Genomic DNA, 21,103 nt, shown 5'->3' on the forward strand with positions numbered 1-21,103 from the left:
CCCATCCCATTCTGAAGCTCCCTTCCCCCAGGAGGGCCCCCCCATTCCATTCTGGGGCAGCTCTCCTTGGGACATCTGTCCTGGCTCAAGCCCAAATTTGCCTCTATGCCACTTCCACTTGTTCCTGGGTCCAGCCCCCAGACCAAACACTACTAATCCCTGGTCCCTACAATGGCCAGGCACATGCTTAAATTAGCCTGATATCAGGTAACTTCTGTCTGCTCCTCGGCCTTTCTGTTTTCATCTGACACAGACTTAAGAACTCACCACACCAGACTAGCTGCTCTCAGGATGCTTTCTTGCTTGTGCATTTCCTTCTTAAAATGTGGTGCCCACTTCAGGGAGAGGTGGAGCCAAGGTGGTGGAGCAAAGGCAGGACTTGCCTGAACTCTCCCCCAAACCCCTCCAAGTACCCTTAAAATGGCTCTGAGCAAATTCTACAGCAGCAGAACCCACAAAAAGACAGAGTGAAACAAATTTCCAGCCCAAGACAACTTGGTAGGTTGGCAGCAAAGGCCTGTTGCACCAAGGCGCCAGTGCAGACTGGGCCCCAGCAAGCCAGGAGCAGGCCTTGGGAGAGACCGCATCAGTAGCTGCAGTGGCTGATGGCAGAGCTCTCTGCCCACGGACAGTAACAGGGTCGAACAAGTGCTCAGAAGGAGATTACTGGGGTCTCTGTACTAGCACTGAGGCAGGGCTCTGTTCCTCTGCCCATACTTGGATCCAGGTCCTGGGCGGCAGTTCCAGGGGAGGAGGAATACCAGCACTCCAGAGCGCACGGCCGCACAGGAGGGCAGAGAAGAGTGCTTGTGGTCACTCACAGCCCAGAGCCCAGGCCAGGAGAGGAGCGAGCACCTTTCCTTGGAAGGACCGAAAACCTACCAGTCCCTAGAAGTATCTCTGGAAACAGCTGCACAAAACCCCCGAGTCTTGGGACAATGCACCCTCCACCCTGGAAGCAGAGCCCTACTTTAGAGTTAAAAGTCAAGAAACAGGCTGGGAAAATGAGCAAACAACAGAAAAAGTTCTCACCATAGAAAGGAAAAGCAAAACACACACTCAGAAGACAATAATCAAGTCAAAGCTCCCACATCCAAAGCCTCCAAGAAAAATACGAATTGGTCTCAGGCCATGGAAGAGCTCAAAAAGGATTTTGAGAAGCAAGTAAAAGAGGTAGAGGGAAAATTGGGAAGAGAAATGAGAGTGAAGTGGTTTTCAAGAAAACCATGAAAAACAAGTCAAGACTTTGGCAAAGGAGACCCAAAAAATAATGAAGAAAATAACACCTTAAAAACAAACTAGGCCAAATGATAAAAGAGGCACAAAAAGCCAACGAGGAGAAGGACGCCTTAAAAAGCAGAATGGTCCAAATGGAAACGGAGGTCCCAAAGCTCACTGCAGAAAATCATTCCTTAACAATTGGAATGGAGCAAATGGAAGCTAATGACTTTCTGTGAAATCAAGAAACCACAAAACAAAACTAAAAGAATAGAAAAATGGAAGACAATGTGAAGTATCTCACTGGTAAAATGTGATGCCCAGAACTGAATTCTATGCTCCAGGGGAAGTATGATGGAGGAAGAGTATAGCAGGACCATCTATCACCCAGTTCTTCATGGGAGCCATGCATCCGTTTCCTCCTCTGAAGAAACATAGTAGACACAAGTAAACAGTAACATACAAAAAACTCTGAAGAAGAATCAGAGAAATGTATGATTGGAAAAAAAAAGAGATAGGCTGGTTACCTGGCAAGCACAAGAGTGACTGGCAGACAGCCCCTGTGCCCTCTTGGAATCTCTCAACACCCAGAGAAAGGCCCCTGGCACATTCTGTAGACTCCCGATGGCAACTTTATGGCAAGATGTGGACAGTGGCAGCAGAAGGGATAGGCTTCGTGACTCTGCTCAAGTCATGTAACCTCTGTTTGATTCCGTTTGCTCAGCTGTAAAATGGGGATGATAACGATAACACCACCTTCCCAGGACTGCTGTGAGGATCAAATGAGATAATAATTGTAAAGTGTTTATTTAGCACAGCTCCTGCAGCCACTACTACCACCACTACCACTACTACCACTACTACTACTACTACCATCACCACCACACTACTACCACTACTACTACTACTACTACTACTGCTACTACTACTACTACCATCACCACCAAACTACTACCACTACTATCACTACTACTACCACCACTATTACTACTACTACTACCATCACCACTATACTACCTCTACTACCACTACCACCACTACTATTACTACTACCACTACTATTACTACTACTACCACTACCACTACCACTACTACTACTACCACCACCACCACCACTACATCAATGACGGAGATGATGGCATAAATGGCAGGGTCATCACATTTGCAGATGACAGAAAGCCAAAAACAATAGTCAGTATACTGGATGGACAGGCTTAGAATCCAAAAAATTATCTAGAATACTGAGCCCAATTTATTAAGATGAAATTTATGTAGAAAAATGTAAAGTCTCACATCTGGATTAAAAAAGATTAATTTTACAAGTAGATAGAGGAAGTGTAACTAGAGAGCAATTAATCTGAAAATGGGGGGCGTGGGGGAGGAGTGGTCTTAATGGACTCCAAGCTCAGGGATGAGTCAAACTGACATAGCAGGCAGTGTCACGCTGCTTCAAGGGAGGCATAATTTAAATTAAAACAACTCTGAGGTACCACCTCATACCTATCAGGCTAATATGAAAATGAAGGAAAATTGTAAATGCTAAAGAAGATGTGGGAAAATTGGAACACTAATGCATTGTTGGTGGAGTTGTGAATTTATCTAATTATTCTTGAGAGCAATTTGGAACTATGCCCAAAGGGCAATCAAACTGAACCTTTGACCCTGAAATACCACTACTAGGTCTATATCCCAAAGAGATTTTAAAAGGGTGGGGGGAACTATATGTATAAAAATATTTACAGCAGTTCTTTTTGTGATGGCAAAGAACTGGAAATTCTCATCAATTGTTCATCAAATGGGGAATGGCTGAACAAGCTGTGATATATGATTCTAATGGGGTACTACTATTGTGCTATAAGAAACGATGAGCTGTCAGATTTCAGAAAAACCTAGAAAAATTTACATGAACAGATACAGAGTGGAATGAGCAGAACCAGGAGAACATTATACACAATAACAGTGACATTGTACAATGATCAACTGTGAATGACTTAGCTCTTCTCAGCAATACAATGATCTAAGACAATTCCAAAGGACTCATGGTGAAAAATGCTCTCCACCTCCAGAGAAAGAAGTGGTGGAGTCTGAACGCAGATCGAAACATACTATTTTAAACTTCATTTTTCTTGGGTTGTTTTTTTTTTTTGGTCTGTGTCTTCTTTCACAACATGACTAATATGGAAATATGTTTTGCAAGACTGCACATGTGTGACTTGTTATCAAACTGCTTATTCTTTCAGGAAAGGGGGAGGGGAAGGAGGGAGGGAGAGAATTTGGAACTCAAAATTTAAAAAAAACCCAAATGTTAAAATTTCTTATTTACATGTAATTGAGAAAAAAAATTAAATGTCCTCCCCACCCCACCCCCCAAAAAAGGAGGCACAATTTCCAGGAATAAAGAAATGACAGTCTTGCTAAATTCTGTCCTGGTCAGACCACATCTGGACTGTTGTGTCCAATTGCAGCAGTCACATTTTAGGAAGGATAATAAGCTGGACATTGTCCAGAGGAAGGTAATGAGAACAGAGAAAGGTGTAAAGCTCATTCTATATGAGGGTCAATTAAAGGAACTGGGGATATTTTAGCTCAGAGGAGGAAAGCTTTAGGGAAGATACAAGAGTCAAAGGGAAGGAGAAGAGAGGAGAGGAGAGGAGAATGGGAGGGGATGGGAGGAGAGAGGAGAGAAGGGGAGAGGGGGAGAGGAGAGAAGGGAAAGGAGGACAGGAGGGGAGGGGGAGGGGAAAGGAGGGGAGGGGAGGGGAGAAGAGAAGGGGAGGGGAGAGGAGAGAAGGGAAAGGAGGAGAGGAGGGAAGAGGAGAGGAGGAGAGAGGAGAGAAGGGGAGAGGAAGAGAGGAGGGGAGGGGAGGGGAGGGGAAGGGAGAGGAGAGGAGACAAGAGACAGAGATCAGGCTTAGCAGCCTTCCCCAGTCCCTCGGTGAGTGACAGCAGTCAGAGAGCTAGATTTACCAATACAAAGCTCGAGTGACACATGATCTTTCCCCATAAGAGGGTGGATTTTCTAGTCCCTGATGAGCAGGCAGAGATGCCAAACATACCTGGCTGGTCCCTGGTCCACAACAGCCTGGAAGCAGCTCCCAGGACCCTTCGCCAGACCTTCTGCCCACCAAGCTCCTCCTTTGCTATCCCTCTTGGCACTGGCCTTCTCTTCCCAATCTGACATGTTTGTTGGGTACCTCCTTGCCTCACAGATCTCCAACAGCCAAATAATTTCTAGAAAAATTCCAAAAGCCCCTAGCAAGAAGATGACACCTTTTCTGAACTTTCACAGCTGGCTATGCACTTTCCTGGAGAGGTCAAACACTGAACTGGGAGTCGGACATTCTGGGCTTGGATTTTGATGAGTCACATCTCTTCACGGGTCAGTCTCTGTTTCCTCATCTACTGAGATGGGGGGGGGGGTTAGATGAGACAACCTCTAAGGTTCCGGACCAATTTACAGCCTACAATACCGAGGTGGTTTAACCAACATGTGTCAGTTCAATCTTTTTACAAACAATTCTCCTTTTGTTCCAGAGACTCTGGACTAGCCACCCGTCTGGAGACGGTCTCCCCAGAACAAGCCGGTGCTCACTCTTCTCGCTGGGCCGAGCCCTGCAGACGGCCCCAGCCACCTGCTAGAGCACAGGCCCCCCACTCTGCGCATCTGTCCATCTGGTGCTCTTCACAAGCAGGACGTTGGCTTCAACAGGCTTTTTAAGGTACAGGCTGTCTCTTGCACAGCCTGCACTCTACCGATTTTCCTGTGAAATCAGCTGTTGTGCCCCTCCTGTCCCCTCCACTTCTCTCCTTCCCCAGCATTTTCTCTGCCCTGCACCACACTGTGGAGTCAGAAGGCCTTTTGGTGAAGAGAGGCGTCACTCAACAGGTCTCAATCAACCAGCCGTTTCCTGATGTCTCAGCAGACAAAACTCTGCTAAAGTGCTTGAGGGACGTCCTCGGCAGGAGAAGGTAGCAAAAGCTGCTCAGCTCCGTCATTCCCTGGGAACAGGCGAGGGGCCTCACATCATCATCTTCCCATCTCCCAAACCGGGTAAGTGTTTACAAGCACATCATTCAGCACAGCTTTGCAAATAGGTAGCAACATTTTTTTTTCAAATGGGGAAAACAGAAATCTACTAGCCCACAAAAAAGGAGCCTGAAATAAACTTTTAGGGCTCCTGGGTGACCTTGGGTGAGTCTGCAAGGCTAGCATGCATCTGCAATGCTGTTGTGGCAACCAACTTCCTTCGTAATAACCCAGTCTTTGCCCCAAGAAGAGAAACACCAGGCTTGAAAGGCAAAATGGACACCCAAAGACGTTGCCCAAACCCTTGGAGCACAAGGAGAGTGGAAGCATCCCACATCAAGGACAGACTCACTCCCAGCTGCTCACCGATAGCTCTGACAGCAGACGGAGCAGCAAGGTGTTGTGAAGACCCCTTAGTCTTGTTTATAGATGGAGAAACTGAGACCCAGAGAGGGCAGGTGACTTGCTCAAGGCCACACAGTGAGCATACATCAAAGTGGGGATCGAAGCCTTGGACCATTGTGATAACACCCCTCCACTCAGCTATCAAACTGATCTTCCTTAAACATAGGATCTTCCTTAAACATAGATGGTTCAGTGGTCCCCTATGCCCTCCAGGGTCAAAAATAAAATGCTGTTTGGCATTCAAAGCCCCTTCCTACACCTCATTCTCTCTCATGAACTTGCATGATACCTCATCTCCCGATTCCAGGCATTTTCCCTTGCGGTGCCCCCTCCCTGGTGCTCTCTCCCTCCTCATCTCATCCTCCTGGCTTCCTTCAAGTCTCAGGTAAAGTTCCACCTCTGGCAAGAAATCTTACCAGGTTCTCCTTAAGCTTAATGCCTTCACCCTGAGACTGCCTCTAATGCATCCTGCACTCAGTGTATCTGTACAGAGCTATACATTCTGCACACAGCTTGCTTACACATTGTCTCCTCCATCAGACTGGCAGTGCCAATGGCAGGACCTGTTTGCTTTTTGCCTTTCTTTGTAGCCCCAAAGCTTAGCACCGTGCCTAATCAATGCTGGCTGACTGACTCACTGACTGGAAGACCAGACCATGTAAAGCTCAAGTCTTCAAGACTCATCGCAGACAAAGCCATCTGTTAGCAAAGCTCTCTGCCATCTTAGCCACCTCCCCAGACGCTTCTGACGCGACAAACACTCTCAGTCTAACCTTCGCCATGCCTGACTGCCTATGGCCCATGGCCCACCCAACCCAGGGACTACAGGAGGAATCTGGGCAAAAGGAGGCGTCAGCCCAGAGGTGATCGAGGATTAACCAGGCAGGCTTTAATGGCATTCTTCTAATTAAAGACACAGGTTTCACCAACACACGGAAAGTCTGTACATAAGGAGAGTGAAGGGTTTAAAACACCGGGAACGGTACATGTCCTTACAGGGACCATGGTGCATGTGGGCCCAAAGAAGAGCTTAAGACCCACAGACAGATATACCGTGCCTAATGCAGGTACAAGAAACAAAGCTGATGAGTTAATGCATTTCTTTTTTGAGGAAGTTTGATGGACAAATAGAGAAAGTCAGTCACAGGAATAGCTGATCCGCCCCACACCCCTCAAGGAGTACAGAGGAACCGAAGCCCCCAGCTGCCCTGCCCGGTTACTTTCAAGACTGCTCAACTCTACCAAGCAGGGCTTCCATGTGCCTCATGGCAAGGGAAGGCTGGCACTGCAGGATGCCACTCGCCTAATCTCCCTCTGGTTCATTCCTTCCTTCATTTCACCTGTGGCCTCCTCAAATCTGCAAAGGGCCTTAGGATAAAACACACTGAGAGGGACCCTGAAGTCCTGCCCCCTGTCTCATCCCCCCAGAAAGAAGCCAGAAGGTCCGTGCAGGACCAAAAGAACACACCCATGACATGGTGGATCCTACAATCCCAGAGCAGAAGAGGACAGGGCCAGGAGACCACCCTTCACATTCCACACCTTCCTGCTCCCCCACCCCCTGACTCAAGGAATCAGGCTTTGCTAAGCTCAGTGTCAGGGTCAAGTGATGAGCTCAGTTGTCCTTAGGCCGGGGAATGAGTGAAAAGCACTGCCCTGAGAAGGACACAGAGGGACACCGGCTTGTGCTGCAGCCCTGTTCAGTTATGGCTCTTACAAGGACAGGAACAGAATTTTGTGTCATTTTTAATCCTTCTGTGCTGCTGTCCCCAAGGCAACGTGACTCAGGCCGCTACAGAAAAGGTGGAACCTCTCCCTGAGTGGAGGATAACTGAGGCATTTAGCGGCGGGGTTGCCCTCCCTCCTGGGCACTCTCTCTGGTCTGGGTTTCCATGACACTACTCTCTCCTGGTTCTCTCCCCACCAGTCCGTCTGCTCCTCAGTCATCCACCTCAGAAGGGTCAAGCTGGCCACCACTCCTGAAGGGCCTGACCAGATGAAGAGGGAATTGGGAAATGCTTAGCAAGGTAAATAAAAACCCAACATAAGGGACAAAAGAATTAATTTGTGGTTTTCTAAGTCAAATGTGGGTTCCCCAAGGCCCTGCCCTGACTGCTCTCTCATCGGCTCCCCCAGGTTCCATGGTCCCTGCTATGCAGATGACTCTCACACCTCTAGGTCTACCGGATGTCTTCCAGAGGGTCTCAAACTCAACGCGTCCAAAACCAAACCGCACGTTTCCTCCGAACCCTCTCTGCTTCCAAACAGTCCACCTTCTGTTGAGGGCGCCATCACGCTTCCAGAGCCCTGGTTTTTGGGCTCGGAGTCACCCTCGCTTTCTCACTCTTGCTCACCCCACAAATCCAACCAGTCTCCAAGTCTTGCCAACTTTACGGCCACGACCTTTCCTGTAAACAGTCCCCTTATAAATCAGCCACCTCAGTTCACACCCTCCACTTCTCATCTGGACCACCACAAGAATCATCTACCTGGCTTCCCTGCTCAAGCCTCTCCCTACTCTAACAATCTGCCACAAAGCACAGGGTTGACCACTCACTCCACTCCTCAAGACACAAATGATTCCTATGACCTCTAGGACCAAATATCCTAGCTAGCACTCAATGGCCTTGACAACAGCTCTGACCTACCCCTTGGCCTTGATGTTTTCTTCCCCTTTCATTCTCCAGGGTGCGGCCAAACCAGTCCCTCTTACCTAAGGCTGTGCAGGGCGCTGCCCAGGCTCCTCCCGGTCCCTCTGGCTCCCAACCCAGGGGTCATCTTGGCTCCTCACTACTTCTCACAAGGCCTGTCAATTCTTCCTTTGTAACATCTCTTGAACACTCCCCCTCCTCTCCTCTGACAAGGCCCCGCCCTGGTGCAGACCCTCATTACCTCACACCTGGACTGCTGGGGGAGGGGAGGAGCTGGCCTGCCTCCAGTCTCTCCCTACCCCAGTCCATCGTCCATTCAGCCACCAAAGGGACGTTCCTAAAGCACAGCTCTGATCGTGTCACCCTACTGGGTAAATTCCAGTGGCTCCCTATGGCCTCCAGGAGCAAATACAAAATTCTCTGGTTGGCCTTCAAAGCCCTTCATAACCTGGCCCCTCGTCCCTTCCCAGTCTTTTCACACCTCATTCCCCAACGCAGACTCTTTGGTCCAGTGACTCCGGCCCGGTGGCTGTTCCACAGACAAGACCCTCCATCTCTCGGCTCTGGGCACTTTCTCTGGCTGTCCCCCAGGCCTGGAACGCTCTCCCTCCTCTGCTTCCACTACTGAGCTCTTCAGCTTCCTTCAGCTTCCAGCTAAAATCCCAGCTTCTACCGGAAGCCTGCCCAACCCCTCTGACTTCCACCGCCTTCCCTCTCTTAACGAGGTCCTATTTATTCTGTACAGAGCTCCTGCTGTATATTTTTGTTCACATGTTGTCTCCCCATTAGACTGTAAGCCCCTGCAGGGCCAGGACTGTCTTCTGCCTCTTCTTGTATCTCTAGCACGGAGCTCGGCACCTGGCACACAGTAGGCCCTTAATAAATGATTACTTATCAATAGATTGCTGCTGCCCCTCAGATATTTCATGGTACACACGGCACACACACGTGCCACTTCCACGCCTGGAACACTCTCCCCCCCACCCCTCAGACACTTTGTGGTACACTCGGCGCACACACACGTGCTGCTTCCACGCCTGGAACACTCCCCCCCCGGACACTTCGTGGTACACTCAGCCCACACACACGTGCCGCTTCCACGCCTGGAACGCTCTCCCCACTCGCCTCTTTCATGTCTCAAGTTAGAACCATCTTCTACAGAGAGCTCCTCCTGACCCCCAGAGGCCAGTGCCTCTCTCCCTCCCAAAGTAACTGCTGTTGTCTCAGTGGTGTCCAACCCTTCGTGACCCCATTTGGGGTTTTCTTGGCAGAGGTCCTGGAGTGGTTTGCCACTTCCTTCTCCACCTCATTTTACAGAGGAGGAAACTGAGGCAGGGGTTAAGTGACTTGCCCAGGGTCACTCAGCTAGGAAGTGTCTGAGGCTGGATTTGAACTCAAGGAGATGAGTCGTCCTGACTCCAGGCCCAGCATTCCTTCTAGTGCACCACTCAGCTGCCCCAAAACAGCTTTCCCTGACCGGAAATCTAATAAATGCTTGACTGAGTGAAAAAAGGGGAGATGTTATTCTCATACACAGACCCATGCAGGAAATCTCATGCAAATGCTCACACAGGGTCATATGTCTGTGATCACATACAGCACCCCCTCCATGTCCCACATGCCAGTCTCTTATATAGACATTCTATTATACATCTATCCAGGGGCTGGAAGCACAAGGCACGATTTTCAGCAAACATGGGAATCACTCCCCTTAAAAATAGCCATCAATATCCATTAGGAGGCTCTGCTTGGTGGTGACTACAGCACAGAGCAGAAGATATTTTCTGAAGTCATTTTAATTTTGTTCAGCAAGATGGCAGAACCATCCCTGCAGTGTAGATTTCAATTAATAACTGTCACTTGAAGAATGTAAATGTCAGAAAGATTACCTTCCAACAATCTCTCTGAAGCCTCAAAATGTTAACAGATTCCCACAGGAAAAATTCCAGCCACTCTCCTATTCCCACTCCCGTCATCTGCATTTCCATCACACTCTGAACCCCAAACAAATTGTTATTAAAACATCGCCCCATCCCCCTCCTCTTTCTGTCTTGCTGAATCTTTGACGCAAAGGGATCTCGGGGGTGTTTTTTTAAGAGTCATCTCGCCTTTTTGTGTGTGTTTACTCTCAGAGTCACTGAGAGTAGGAAAGAGATTTCCAGGTACATCAGAAATAAATCTCCCTGGGCATGTCTGGCTGACTTCAGCGAGCAGGTGCGCAGACATAATTATTACTGCACAGCATTCAGCACAACCAGGTGTGCTCCTGACCAAGTATGCGAAGTCCCTGTTATTCTTTGGAAATTCCTGGCCTACCAGATGCCATTCCCCCAAAGTAAAGCAAGATTAAAGAATTACTCAGTAAAAATGTCAGCAGCCCTCTGGGTTTGCCCCTCGCTGTATTCCTCTGTTCCACACCAAGTCCCTCCTTGGGCCTCCCTTTTAATTGGAGGGCTAAGACAACAGACGTCACTGGCTACGCAGGACCAAGGCAGGCTTGGTTTGCCAAAGCCTGGGTGCCAGGTCACCCTCGTGCCGACAACATCTCATGGCAGAGCCTCGTGTTTGGGATGCTTGTTATCTGACATGAACAGGAAACAGGTGTCGACTGCAAGTGCCTCAGGACTGTTACTGAGCACCAAGGCCCTCTACCTTTCAGCTCACCCCAGGGTGTCTGCTGACAGATTTACTACAGTATGTAATATGTAAATGATATAGTAATTAATACAGTAACAGATAAGTGATATAATAACAGTAACACATAATAATAAGTATAAATAGATGATAACAGGCATCCCAGCCCCTACAGGCTTCTCTTCTTCCTCACTAGCCTGTGAACACCCAAAGGAGCCCCAGTGAGCCCCCAAATGGTCAGATGAGGGCTTAGGGAAAGGCGGGTCTTGAGTCAGGCCTTGCAGGCTGGGTAGGATTTAGATGGGTAGGAAAAATGGCTGGGGAAGGGGAAGCGGCTCTCAGACCAGAGGCAGGAATGAAGGGAGAAAGCTTGGAGGAGACCAGCTACTCTTGAGATACAGTGGAAGCATGAAGTCACATCAGGGGATAGCCAGCCACAGACTGCAGGGACTGCACCGTTTGAAAGCCACACTGGCCACTGTCAGTCCTCTCTTCCTAATGTCCATCCTGGCTGGATTATGCTATACTTTAGCCCAGGGCCTTAAGGCCACAGGCTCCCCACCCCTGCCTGGTGTGTCCTCAGTAGGGATGAAGAGCCCAGTTTATAGTTTTTGAATAATGGACTTCATATACAATCACACTTTGATTAATTAAAGTCTTCACCACTGGAAAGTTCTGAGTAATGCGCTGTCTAGTTAAGAGTTAATTAACCTTGACCCAGTCAGTCAATTTATTAAGCGTCTAGTAAGTACAAGGGCACTGGAGATAAACCTGGAGATATAGAAAAAGGCAAAAACAATTCCTGTCCTCAAACAGTGTACGTTCTAACAGGAGAGACATCTAAATAACTGAGAACACACAAGGTGGATGGAAGGAACCTTCACGTGGAAGGAATTAAAAGGTGGGGGAGCAGAAGGGGCCTCCTGGAGAAGGTGAGATTTGAGCTGAGTTTTGAAAAGAGCCAGGGAGGAATCAAGGAAGCAGAGCTTTCCAGAAATGGGGGATCCCAAGGGCAAAGGCTCAGAGATGGGAGATTGAAGAGTAGGAAGTAGTCCAATGTACATGTCAGGGAGTAAAGCGTAAGAAGCCTTCAGACATAGGAAGAGCTTTATCTTTTTCTCTTTGGTCATGGAGGTAATAAGTTGCTAGAATTTACTGACCTCCTCCTCCTCCCTTGCTTCAACCCTAATGCTGGAATATCTTTAGACACGTTATTTGTACAACTCCCTGCCTTAGTAAGCAGACAGTTATTCCTGTGTTTCTTCTCAGTCAGCCTCACTCCCAGAAATTCAGCTCTACACGGCATAGATATGGGGACTCTGGGATCACAGATCAAAGGCTACAAAGTGAACTTTACAGGCCACTTGATGAAATCTCCTCATTTCCCAGAGGAGGAAACTGAGTCAGGGAAGGTAGCAAGGGGCAGGCCCTTGTGACTCCAAGTCCTGCCAGGGCAAATCAGTATGGCTCCCAGCTCAGTCTCTTTAAGTGTTTTCTTTTTTAAAAAAATAAATCCCTGCAATTGCTCATTTTATTATTTGTCTTTGTCTCATGAAGACAGAAAGCAAAAAAAAAAATTCCAGTCAATTGTCTTTCTTTTAGCTACGTTCAGCTCATCAGGGTTTCGTTACATCTGAGAATTCTTCCTAGGACATCATTCAGTCTGCTCTGGGTTCACTAACATTAGTTCCTAACATCTTTCTCATTTTCCATTTCAAATGTTCCCATTATCATAATTAGAGTGAGACCCACTGACCAAAATCAGTGAACAGATACTAACTCAATCAACATGTCCTTCAATAATCATGACAATCCTGTGAGGTCCACAGTATCAGTCAACTCTATCATCACACCCATTTTACAGATGAAGGAATGGAGGCTGGCATGATCACAGGAGTATATTAGGAATGTAACTTTGATAGCCAGGTAGGAAGCTATCACCATAGTCTAGGAGGGAGGAGATGAAGCCCTGAACAAGGGGGTTGGCAGCAAAAGTTGAAAGAAGAAGGCAGGCAGAAGGCTAGCTAACAGAAAGATAACTGACTGGATTTTTTTTTTAAACTTTCTGCTTTCATGAGACTCAGGCAAATAATAAAATAAATCAATGGCAGGAATTTATTCTTTTTTAAACGAAAACACTTAAGGAGAATGAGCCAGAAGCCATATACTGCAGAAGCATTATGTGCTCATCTCCATGCTAGGCACCATGTCTGGCTGGTGTTAATAGCTTAAAACTGTACCAAGACTTTTGGGACACCTTGTATATGACACGGTCCCAGTCCACAAGGAGAAGAAAACAAGACATATACTTAAGTAATCATTAGTGAATAATAAAGCATAACACACACACACACACACACACACACACACATATATATATAAATAAAAAATAGTACTCTAGTTCTTCAAAAGATCAGCGATTTCATCGTTGTGGATACATACTTCCTCCTGCTGCTTGCCACCTGGTATGGCCTTGCCCAAATCACTCGGCCACCCTTTTATGGTCTGTTGGGGGTATGTGCCTGGTAATGGCATTGCTGGGTCAAAGGGTATGTAGAGCTCAGTAATTTTTAGGGTCAGTTCCAAACGGCTTTGCAGAATGGTTGGATCGCTGGTCCACCAACAATGCATTAGTACTCCTGTCCTGCCACAACCTCTCCAACAATTGTCACTTTCCTCTTTTGTCATCCTTGCTAATCTGATAGTGAGATTGGCAGTCTCGGAACTGTTTCAATTTGTATTTCTCTTTGTGTTAGTGGTTTGGAGTGTTTCTTCCACATGGCTGGTGGCAGCCTGCCTTTCTGTTTTTTGAGAACTGCTTGTTCATATTCTTGGGCCATTAAGAATAACTCTTATTTTTATGTTTTTACCAATTCCCTAGGTGTCTTAGACTTTGCTAGAAGAGCTTGCTGCAAAGATTCTTTTCCCAGTTAATTGTCTGCCTTCTAATTTTAACTGTACTGATTTTTTTTGTGCAAAAGCATTTCAGTTTTATGTAATCCAAACCATCCATTTTACTATTGATCCTTTCTATTCCTTTTTTTTGGTCAAAAACTCTTCCCTTGCTCCTCTGCTGTGCTTATGACATGACCTTTTACCTCTAGGTCATGTATCTATTTGGCGCTGATTGTGATAAATGGTGTGAGATGCTCATCTAAATGGTTGCATCCTTTGAGAATTTATTTATTGGGGAATGGCTCTTGTTTGCATATGCTTTTTCAGAAATTTGCTGCAAAGATTTTTTTTAAAAACCAGTTCACTATTTCCATTCTAATTCTAATTGCACTGATTTTGTGTAATCAACGCTCTTCATTTTATTACTTATGATCACCTCTGTTCCTTGTTTGGCCAAGAACTCTCCTCCATCCATAGTTGTGAAAGCAATCTCATTCCACAGATAAAGAAACTGGGGCCTAGAGAAGCTAAGTTGTCACCCAAAATTTCACAGGTAGGAAGTAGAAGTGGAAGGATTTGAACCCTCTGTCTCCTCTGTCTCCAAACCCAATTCTCTTTCCACTGCCCCACAACTAAATGGTCTCTAAGATTCTTTTACCTCTGGGCCGTCTAATTGGATGATCTCTTTTGGTCATAGCTACAAATAACCACTTGGGCTTTTTCCCCCTTTTACTTATGTTCTGGTTTTCCTCTTCCGGTAGATCATCCAGTTGTCCCTCCTGAGCTTTCCTAACTTGTCACAGTAGAATTCTATTTCTGTCTTCCAAAGTTCTAGTCACTCATCCCAAGATGATGTCACCTACAAATTTAGTAAGTGTGCTTTCCATTCTAGCCCCTCAGAAAAAGCAAGCTAAATGACTGTTCTTAAGCCATGAGCCACAAATTGAGGACGATTCTTTTTTTTTTAAGGACGATTCTTAACACAGAAAATTCCCATTCACTAACTGAAGAAACAACCCACACATCAAGCAAAATTTAAAACTCTGTATACTCAGGGCACGTAAAAAAGACAACTGTGTGTATGTGTGTGTGTGTATGTGGGGGGGGTTATAAAACTAGGAGGAACAAAAAAGCAGAGAATGAAAACATTTTTTGATTCATCAACTAAAGGTATTTTTTTTTCTTTAATGAGGAGGATGAGTATAAAATCTGGCTTCAGAGAACATGAACTTGACAGCACAGAGACTCACAGAATCCCAGAGGTGGAAGGGACCTCGGAGGCCCTTTATTTCCATTTCTACCTGGACAGAACATCCTTTAGATACACCTGAGAGGTGCTTATCTAGCTTCTGCTCAAAGACACCAGTGAAGGGCAAACTGTGACCTCCTAAGTCAGTCCATCCACTTTGGGACAGCCTGAATTACTAGGAAGCTAAACTTTTCTCACAACCACCTTCTGAGGGACTGTATAACTATCTCCATTTTACAGATTAGTAAGCTGGGGCCCTACAAGGAGAAATGGGTTCCCTAGGATCACACAAGCAGTGTCTGAGGTAAGACTGATATCGCCTGACTATATCCAAGAATGCCACGCTGCCTCATGTATCCTGGGCATGTGATGCGCTTCCATCAGTTCTGCCACGGAGATAAACTGGGGGGATGTGCACTGATTGGATGCTTTCCTTACTGTCAAGCCAACAAACCAAAATGTTTAAGAGAACGGTGTGGGGAAGCAAGACGGCAGAGTACAAGCAGCAACCCAGTGAAACTCTCCCAACAGTCTCCTCCAAACAACTTTTAAATGCCTCATATCGAATTTCTGAGTGGCAGAGCCAACAAAAGGTTGAGGTGAGACATTCTTCCAGCCTAAGACAACTTAGGAGGTCAGCAGGATAAGCTAGTGACACTGGGGTGGGGGCTAGCCCACAGTGCACGGGAGGCAGCTGTGACAAGGGCAGCAGCAGCTTCAGGAGCTCTCAACCCAGAGACTGTAAAGGGAATGGATAACAGGTCAGAAACAGATTACAGGGGACCCTGAGATGACACCGAGTACAGGACCTGCAGTTGTAACGCTGTTGTTGCCCATACACGGTTCTGGGTCACAGTTCCAGAGCCCAGAGGAGGGGTATTACTAGTGCGTATGGCTGCAGAGGAGCAGGGGCCCTTCTTGGGTAAAGAACAGGGCAGTGACCACACCCTCTCCCAAGATCACACCACTTTGGAAGAGCTGAAAGTCTGCAGACCCCCAGAACTAGCTCTGAAAACAGCAGCATGGAAAACCCTGAAGCTTGGACAGTGCCTCCCCACTCTCAGGTGGGCAGAGCCCAACTTTAACATAAAATTCAAAGTCAAGGAATGGGCTGGAAAAATGAACAAACAATAACAACAACCCCCTCCCCCCCAAAAAAAACCTAACTTGACAAGCTACTCTGGTGACAGGGAAAGATCAAGAGACAAACTCAGAAGGAGACAACAGTGTGAAAATAGCTACAAGCAAAGCTTCAAAGAAAAAATACAAATTGGACACAAACCCAACAAGAATTCTTGGAAGAGTTTAAGAAAGAGATAGAAATGGTAGAGGAAAAATTGGGAAAAGAAAGGAGAATGATGCAAAAACATTATTAAAAGAAAATCAACAGCTTGGTAAAAGAGGCACAAAAATACTGAAGAAAATAACACCTTAAAAACAAGAACTGGCCAAATGGTAAAAAGAGGCACAAAAATTCACTGAAAAAAAGAACTCCTTAAAAAGCAGAACTGACAAAATGGAAGTTCAGTCATTTTCAGTCATCAATTCAGTCATGCCTGACTCTTCATGACCTCATTTGGGGTTTTCTTGACAGAGATACTGGAGTGGTTTGCCATTTCCTTCTCCAGCTCATTTTACAGGTGAGAAACTGAAGCAAAACTGAGTTAAGTGACTTGTCCAGGGCCACACAGCTAGGAAGTGGCTGAGACCAGATTTGAATTCATGAAGATGAGTCTCCCTGAATCCAATCCTGGCACTCTATTCACTGTGCCACTTAGCTGCCCCAGCCAAATGGAAAAAGAGGTATAAAAGATCACTAAAGAAAATAATTCCTTAAAAATTAGAATTGAGTAAGTGAAAGCTAATGACTCCATGAGACATTAAGAAACAACAGAATAAAGTCAGAAGAATAAAAAAAAGAAAGAAAATGCAAAATATCCCATTGGAAAAACAACTGACCTGGAAAATAGATAGAGGAGAGATCATTTAAGAATTATTAGTTGATCTCAAAGCCATGATCAAAAAAAGAGCCTAGACATCATATTTCAAGAAATTATTAAGGAAAACTGCCCTGATACCTCAGATCCAGAGGTTAAAATATAATCTACCAATCACCACCTAAAAGAGATTCCAAAATGAAAACTCCCAGGAATATTATAGCCAAATCCCACAGATCCCAGGTTAAGGAGAAAATATTACAAGCATCCAGAAAGAAGCAATTCAAATACAATGGAGCCATAGTCAGGATCACACAAGATTTAGCCGCTTCCATGTTAAAGAAACAGAGTTTGGAATAAGAATTCTGGAAGGCAAAGGAGCTAGGATTACAATCAAGAATAACCTACCTACTAAAACAGAGTGTAATTCTTCAGGAGAAAAAAATGTAAATTTAAAGAAATAGAGGAATTTCAAGCATACCCGACGAAAAGACCAGATCTGAACAGAAAATGTGACACTCTAATACAAGACTCCAGAGAAGCATAAAAAGGTAATATGAGAAATGAGGGACTCTATAAAATTAAAATGTTTACATCCCTGTATGAGAAGAGGATACATGTAACTCTTCACAACTTTTAAGGAGTCTACATACACAGAGAGGGCGACTGTGTTGGAATGAACTCCCAAAAAAAGTGAAGGGGTAAGAGAGAGGGATACACTGGGAGAAGAGGGAGGGGAAAGGAAGAATGGGGGAAATTATCTCATATAAAAGAAGCACACAAGAAAGAGCTTTTACATTGAAGGGGAAAATGGGAAGGTGGCAGGCCACACCTGAACCTCACTCTCATCAGAATTGGTTCAAAGAGAGAAGAATTCTCTCTCTCTCTCTCTCTCTCTCTCTCTCTCTCTCTCTCTCTCTCTCTCCCCTCTCCTCTCTCTCTCTCTCTCTCTCTCTCTCTCTCTCTCTCTCTCTCTCTCTCAAAATTGAGTACAGAAATCTATCTTACCCAACAGAATTAGAAAAGGAAGAAAATACGAGAAAGGGGAGGTGATAAAAGAGAGGGAAGATTAAGGGAGGCAGTGATCAGAAGCAAAACAGACTTGTGAGAATGGACAGAGCAAAAAGAGAGAGAGAAGGACAAATAGAGGAAAATAAAATGGAGAGACATACACAGTTAGTAATCATAGAATCCCATAGAAGAATGGGATGAGCTCAGCCATAAAACAGAAGTAGATAGCAGAATGGATTAGAAACTAGAATCCAACAGTATGTTATTTACAAGAGACACACTTGAAACAGAAACACACACATAGAGTTAAAATAAGGGGCTGGAGCAGAATCTATTACACTTCAGCTGAGGTTGAAAAAAAAAGGCAGAGGGGCAGCAATCATGATCTCAGACAAAACAAAAGCAAAAACAGACCTAATTAAAAGAGACACTCACAGAATCTACATCGTGCTAAAAAGTAACACAGGCAATGGAATACTATCAAAAATCTTTACAGCACATTTCTTTGATAGAGGCCTAATTTCTTAAATATATATGGAACTGAGTTAAATTCATAAAAATAAGAGCTATTTTCCAATCAATAAATGGTCAAAGGATATGAACAGGCAGTTTTCAGATGAAGAAATCAAAGATTTCTATAGTCATAAAAATGCTCTAAATCACTATTGATCAGAGAAATGCAAATTAAAACAACTCTGAGTTTCCACCTCATGTTTATCACACTGGCTAACAAAAAAGCAAAGGAAAATAACAAATGACGTAAGGGATGTGGAAAAACGGGGACACCAACACAGTGTTGGTGGAGTTGTGAACTGGTCCAACCATTGTGGAGAACAACTTAGACTCTGCCCAAAGGAACACAGAACTGTGCCCACTCTCTGACCCACTACTAGGTCTATATTCCAAAGAGATCAAAGGAAAAAGAAAAGGACCGATACGTACAACAACATCTTCAGCGGCTCTTTTGGTGGTGGCAAAGAATCGGACATCGAGGGGATGCTCCTCCATTGGGGAATGGCTGAACAGGCTGTGGTGTGTGGTTGTGATGAAGCACTACTGTGCTCTAAGAAGTGGTGAGGGGGACGGTTTCAGAAAAACCTGGCAAGACTGGTATGAGCTAATGCAGAATGAAGTGAGCAGAACCAGATCACTGTATACTCACTGCGTTTTGCTGTACGTGTCTGTGATACGGCTAACAGGGAAATAAGTGTTGCACGATTTCACATGTATAATTGATATCCTATTGCCTGCCTTCTCAATGGCTGGAGGAGATGCTGGAGGGAGAGAATTTGGAACTCAAATTAAAAAAAAAAGTTAAGTAAATAAATATTTCAAAAGAAAAAAAGAGAGAAGGGTGTGGAAGGAGCCATGAAGCAGTGACCATAATGACGGTAGGCTCCTGCTGTACAGAGAAAGATGCCATACGCCTGATCGCATGGGGAGTACTGGGTTCAGTCTGAGGAGCACTTTCTAGGAAGGACATTGGCGAGCTGGTGTCTACACAGAGGAGGAGGAAAATGCTGTAGACCAAGCCATATGAGTTCAATTGAAGAAAGTGAGGATGCAAGATTTGGGAGGGGACCCAAGCATTCTCTTCAAAGACATGAAGAGCCATTATCTGGATTTAGCCTTGTTCTGGCCCTCTGAGGGAAGACATAGGAATAGTGGGTCAAAGTTACAAAGAAGTAGATTATGGTTCCAAATAAGGAAGATCTTCCTAGCAATCAGAGCTAGTCACAACTAGAATTGGCTGGCCACAGTGGTAAGGAGGTTCCTGTCGCTGGGGCTCTTCAGCAGGCTGGCTGGGTACTTATCTGGGATTCTGCCAAGGAGGCTCCTGTCCAGGTGTGGGTTGGATCCCAGCTCTGCTGTCTATTCTTTGTGTGGCCTTGGACAAGTCACAGCTCTCAGCTGGACCAGCCTAGGTGACATCCAAACTCCCTTCAGACTCGGAAGCCATGAAGTCAGACAGCGTCCAATGTAGTGCTCACCAAAGATGAGCTCAGATTCTTCTTAAAAACCAATGAGACAAGGCCAGTGGGGTAGAGGAGGGGGTGGTGTGGAAGATCCAGGAAGCTTCCTTGTCCAATGGCTTCCACCACCCACCCAGGAGGGGGAGGAGGAGGTCTTTTTTAACCCTCAGAGTCAAAGGCACAAGCATCGCCTTCAACTTCAACATATGAAATCCCTCTTATCAGCCAAATACAACAAAAGCACCAAGCAGTCCACAGTATGTGTTTTCTTAAGCACTGTTTGATAGCTCTCCTTATATGTAATATTTAACCATATCACAGCTCAATGACAACTCAAAGGGTCACCTGGGAAAACACAGCTGGGATCTGGAGAATGGAATGATCTGACTAACAAAGTCTCCCCAAAGAGAAGTACTTACTTTAGCCACACTCTGGGAATCAAGGGCCTTCCCTTAACACTGGGCGGTTTATTTGTATGTGTGCTATTTACCCAACATCTTCCTCAGAGAGTGAATGTTGAGAGAGGAGGCGAAGGACTGATTTAAAACTGAGAATCTGTTTGGGGAAAAAATTAACCGACGACTGACAGAACATCCCAGGGTAAAGTAAAGAGATCACCTATTGCTTATAGGCTACATATACCTCCTTGTCGAGGCCAGGGGGACTTTCATTTTGTCTTTGACCCTCCAGGGCCTGGCAAACAGTAGGCACTTAACAAACATCTGCTGACTGGTTCACTGTTTGGAGGGGCTGTTGTGCTTATGTCTTTGTGCCCCTCTCCCCATATCTGACACAGAACAAGAAATTAATCCACACTTGTTGAACTGAATTGACTTTAGAAACAGAACTATTGAATCACGTGGTTTGGGAAGCTTTTCCAGTAGTTACAACTAGCATGTTGGCAGCTCCAGACAGCACAATGAGTAACCAATACCCCAGCCTGTTGCCACAAATCCTACCCACCATCTCCTCACCGTCTCTTCTTAATAAGGTGGAAAATCCCACATACTGTCTGATCCTGCACTCTTAACTGGCTACCACCCAGTCATTAATTATCAGCAGTGATTGTCTGCTCACAAGAATGCTTCAAAACAAAATCCAAG

At 45.6% G+C, this 21,103-nt stretch overlaps 1 protein-coding gene across 19 annotated transcripts in view; it reads right to left on the minus strand.

The window, feature by feature from the left end:
- GNB1L (G protein subunit beta 1 like) overlaps nucleotides 1-21,103 on the minus strand; it is a 152,073-nt gene that overhangs the window by 55,478 nt on the left and 75,492 nt on the right. For 6 of the 19 annotated variants that reach the window (XM_020996515.2, XM_020996513.2, XM_078154463.1 and 3 more), the window contains one exon: nucleotides 1,746-1,987. The exons of 9 other annotated variants lie outside the window; for them this stretch is intronic. The gene's annotated coding sequence lies outside the window, so the exon portion shown is untranslated. Of the gene's footprint in view, nucleotides 1-1,522; nucleotides 1,643-1,745; nucleotides 1,988-19,189; nucleotides 19,302-21,103 lie in introns of all 19 variants that reach the window. 4 more of the 19 variants (XM_078154462.1, XM_078154461.1, XM_020996512.2 and 1 more) reach the window with 3 other exon arrangements.

Source organism: Phascolarctos cinereus, unplaced genomic scaffold, assembly GCF_003287225.1.
Source record: "Phascolarctos cinereus isolate Bilbo 61053 unplaced genomic scaffold, phaCin_HiC Scaffold_4;HRSCAF=312, whole genome shotgun sequence".
NCBI classification, from domain to species: domain Eukaryota; kingdom Metazoa; phylum Chordata; class Mammalia; order Diprotodontia; family Phascolarctidae; genus Phascolarctos; species Phascolarctos cinereus.